At 33.8% G+C, this 4,919-nt stretch overlaps 1 long non-coding RNA gene across 1 annotated transcript; it reads left to right on the top strand.

The window, feature by feature from the left end:
* Positions 1-3,422: 3,422 nt before the first annotated feature.
* Positions 3,423-4,230, top strand: LOC120001252. Its single transcript, XR_005468825.1, has 3 exons — positions 3,423-3,567; positions 3,712-3,927; positions 4,196-4,230. It is a non-coding gene; the product is annotated as an uncharacterized LOC120001252 (long non-coding RNA).
* Positions 4,231-4,919: the final 689 nt, after the last annotated feature.

Genomic DNA, 4,919 nt, shown 5'->3' with positions numbered 1-4,919 from the left:
CACTTGATCAACAAGAAAATTAAGAGTCAATTTCCTCACAAACTGCCCCATTATATTTTTTTTGTTGTTCATTTTCATTGTTTTAGCAATTCACAACTGTAATCTTATACTATAAGGATGGCAAAGACATGAGTGAATTGGTGTTTTTTTTTTGTTTTTTTTTTCATGCATGACTATGAACTTATTTAGTTTGACAAAATGCAATGACTGTGCCTACGTGAATGCATGAGAGAAGAAACCAATAATGGAAATTACAATTAAAAATGTGTAAGACAAAACATCGACCACAAATGAGTAAATCACACAAAAATAGAATATGCCATTACACTGGGTAACCTAAATTTCTGGAGGTTTTGGGCATGGATCTAGGGCTTTATAAAGTGCTTGGGCAAGTTTATCTAACTATTCTGCGAGGTCCCAGATCATGTTGCTTTTAAAATCCCAACTATTGGGACAAAAGCTCCTCCCTTAACTTTTAAGAGAAGTCGATCCGGTGAGGATATCTTCCACTACCCATGCGGAGACGGAATCTCACGAGAATAGTGGTCAACCCTCTCTAATACTAAAGGTAGAGCCCAGCTGGTAGGCTACAGTGAGTGTAAATGTATGAGATGACAAATACTTTACCACAACAAAGTAAATCAACATCTCTGACATATAAAGGAAACAAACAATTAATCATACAAGAAGAAGTAACCGTAGCCAATCAATTTAATCATATGGGCTTGACCCTCTTAGGTTTAAAAAACCTGGTGTCCCCAGCAGAGTCGCCAGTTGTCGCAACCGGGGTCACGACGCGGACCGGCGTGGGAGGATGAAAAATGTTTAGAGTCGCCACCAATTGATTTAAGGTGCAATTGGACACCGAAAAGACCTGCGAACCAGAGAAAAGGGTACGGGGATCGATTGAGTGTGGGGAAGGTGTTAGGCACCCCACAACTCCCGTTTGAAAACGGTTACCCGGATTAATCTAATGGCTATCTTATGGAAACTTGCTCTTTGCAAGGTGTAATTGTTAAAGTTTGAATTATTACTTTCAACACACTTATCAACTTATGATAGTGTTTGAAAAAGAAAGCTTGGAATATTACTATCAATTTATGATAGTTTTTATTTGAAAATAGGTTTAAAATAACACTATCCACTTATGATAGTTTTGGGAAAAGATTTGTAAGAATACTATCAACTTATGATAGCATTAAAAAAAATTGTAATATTACTATCAACTTATGATAGTTTTTTTATTTGGAGACACACTACCAACTTTTGATAGATTTAATTTTAAAACACCAACTTATGGTGTTAACGATAAAATGTCCTACCAACTTTTGGTAGGTTTAATTTTGAACACCAACTTATGGTGTTAATGATAAAATGTACTACCAACTTTTGGTAGGTTTAATTTTGAACACCAACTTATGGTGTTAATGATAAAATGTCCTACCAACTTTTGGTAGGTTTAATTTTAGATACCAACTTATGGTTTATTTAATAAAATGCCCTACCAACTTTTAGTAGGTTTAATTTTAAATACCAACTTATGGCATAAATGATAAAATGACCTACCAACTTTTGGTAGGTTTAATTTTAAATACCAACTTATGGCATAAATGATAAAATGACATACCAACTTTTGGTAGGTTTAATTTTAAATACCAACTTATGGTATAAATGATTATTTGGAAAAGTGTCATCTATCAATTTAACCTATTATTGCCAACTTATGGCAAATTCATAAATGAAATCAAATAAGGTTCATAATTCAAATAAAGGAAATCAACTTATGATTTCTTTAATTGAAATGACCTATATTCAATTTTAAGCCTATATATTCATAATCCACGCTTGTACAAATAATCCAAATAATAAATGTCGAAATTATACAAATCGACATGAATAAGATAAATTACACAATATGGGGGGCCAAATATACACAAATTGTAATAAACCAAACAAAATCTTGAAATTGCTCAAGCCTCCATCAACTCGTCCAAATAATATCCAAGCCCGAGCCTCGTCCAACAAAACAAACATAAAGAGAGGGAAAAATAGAATACTCAAATGTAAATCAAGATTTAAATCGAATCAAGACCACATTATGAGATTCACACGTATCCAAACCAAGAAAATCAAATCCAAATATGGTCTCTCCCGCTTTTTCCAACAAGAAATAGAAGAAAAAAAATGCAAAGAGAAAGGGCTCAACATATTAGTATCGAAAACACTCCCAAGCATCACATATGTCCAAGGTCAATGCAAGAAACACCATGTCTATTCTTAGTCAACATCCGAGGATGCTAAGAATGAATCAAACATTGAAATCAAGTGTAAATAGAGCAATACTTGAGTGAAAGATATGAGGGGTATGAAGCTTCTACCAAAAAATCCAAAGAATCGGTTTTCCCCTTCTCTCCTTCTCTCCTTCTCTTCTTCTCTTCTTCCTCTCCCCTCTCTTCCTCTCTTCCTCTCTTCTTTTTTTGTTTTTCTTCACCAAAAGCCAAAGCCTCTCCTTTTTTTCTTCCTCTCTCTCACGCCTCCTCTCTTCCTCTTTTTTTTTTTTGTTTTGTTTCCTCTCTCTCCCCCAAACCAAAGTCTCTTCTCCCCTCTTCTTATTCTTTTTCTTTCTCTTTTCCTTCCCCTTTTCACTTCCCTTTTTTTTTACCCTACTTTCGGCCACTTTATCTTTTCCTTCTTTTTTTCACTTCCTTTTTTTTTTACCCTACTTTCGGCCACTTTATCTTTTCCTTCTTTTTTCACTTCCTTTTTTTTTTTACCCTACTTTCGGCCACTTTATCTTTTCCTTCTTTTTTATATTTTTTTTATATATTTTTTTTATATTTTTTATATGATATATATATATTTTTAATATATTTGTTTTTATTATTATTATTTTTGTATTTTGTATTTTTTTGGCCGGACGAAAACGGGGTACTACAAACAGCAATCAGGCTATTAAGTCTTTTGGTGTGTTCTTCTTTTCCTTTTGGTCTTGTGAATTGATATTTGAGATTCTTATCTGTATCAGATAATTACCTTGTAGGTCTGTCTTCAACTTTCTTTCTGCACTTGACTAATCTTACTATTATTGGGGCTTACCTTATATTAAAGGTAGTGTTATTTTATAAAAAGGTCAAAGCTTTTAATGTTTAAGATGCTTTACTGTGGTGGTAGGAAGGAACCAATCGGGGAATGGGATGTTTTCCTCGCAAGCCACATATGTGTTTGCACTTAAATGTTGGTGATTAATTTGTCTTCTGCCCTTGATGACATGGGAAGATGCTAACTTTTTCTTAATGTTCCACTTATGATTATAGCCATCATCTTAACTTTAGGATTGCATTTAACAGAAATAGTTTGCAATGATTTATGACAGCCATTTATCCTAAAAGACTAAAGGTTATGCTTTAAAATACATGCTGCAGGGGCTGCTTACCCTTTGTGGTATTCATGATTCAGAAGGGAAACCTAAATTGCTATGCTCTTGCAATGACAACTCTGTTTGCCTCTGTAACTATGGTGCACATTGAAGATTTCCTCAAAGTCCACATTCCTCAAGTTAGGATACAGGTGAGATGGCTTTTTCCTCATTTTGCTTTTGTTTTTAAAAGTTTGATGAGTCGTACCATAGATTTGAACTCATGGTTTCTTTTGTGTGAAATTGAATTGTTCCCAATATGTTTTATGTTTGATATAAGTGAATTGAATTCATAGGCAGGTTGAATCTGCATTTGAGTACGCAAAGATTTGATATAAGAGTTCTCAATGAAAGCAAGCAAACCCACTTACCATGGTCCAAGCTTACTGTCTGTTTATAGCTGAAATATATGTTGAACGCTAAGACTATCTTTACACTTGGTGGTGACTGAAGTTGGAGAACATGAGGTCGGAAGAATGAAATCTGCAATTGACATTGAAAACTTTCTTCAGGTATCCTGTTAATATCTATTGTTTGCCAAATAGTAAAGAGTAGATTTGTGAGATACTTAAGGATTCTATCTTTTGTGGAAACAATGTTCCTTTAATTTGTTAGGTATTCTGTCAATTCTTCTCCGTTCTTTGATGGATTATGATAAACCCTTTAATTTGTTTGGTATTGTGTCAGCTTTCCTCCGTTCTTTGATGGATTATGATAAACCACGTGAAACATTCTAAAGCGTCACCTTTGTGGAACTTAATAGCCCAACTTTATATGTAGGATGGTTTCGGTGATACAAAAAACCTGAAGAGGAGGTAGACCCCCTACAGAAAATTGTCCAACATCAGTAAGGGAGCAGCCAATCTCCAGCAAGTCGTGGTAGGATTCTAAATGGTCTTTAATAAGTGGTCATACTTGAAGATGGCACTCTATTAATTCACTTCAATGATTTCTACAAGTCATATGTTCGGTTTATGAATTCATTTATCCATCGAATTTCATTGTCACTCTTATTTCAAGAGATTTCCATGTGTTGCTTATCTGTTTCAAACTTAGTTCTTAAAATTTGTAAATATGTTGATCATCCCTCAGCCCATTGCTATACAATGTTAGCTAATCAAAATCTATACTTAGATGGATTACCAGAGCCGCGCGAAGCGCGGGTTCACTACTAGTTTAATTCAATAATCAGGACTTTCTGTTTGATTAGGATTTTCTATGTAGCAATTTCCACTTGAATGAATAAAATTTGGTTGAATATTATTTATTTTTAATAATGTTTTTTATTGCTCTATTTAAATTAAACTAGTATGGTTGAAGTATTTTAATAAAAGTTAATTGTATGCTTGCATATATATTATATTTATGGCATATGTTAGGCCATTAGGATGTTTAATTTGAAATATGAGGCAATAATGTGTATAATATGTTGTGCAAACTCTGAACGTGAATTATTATCTCTGACTAGATGACAGCTACAAAGAGTATCGTCGCTGACTGATAG

The sequence above is a fragment of the Tripterygium wilfordii genome, chromosome 7 (genome assembly GCF_013401445.1).
Source record: "Tripterygium wilfordii isolate XIE 37 chromosome 7, ASM1340144v1, whole genome shotgun sequence".
NCBI classification, from domain to species: Eukaryota; Viridiplantae; Streptophyta; class Magnoliopsida; order Celastrales; family Celastraceae; genus Tripterygium; species Tripterygium wilfordii.
This window is presented reverse-complemented; position numbering and strand designations above follow the sequence as displayed.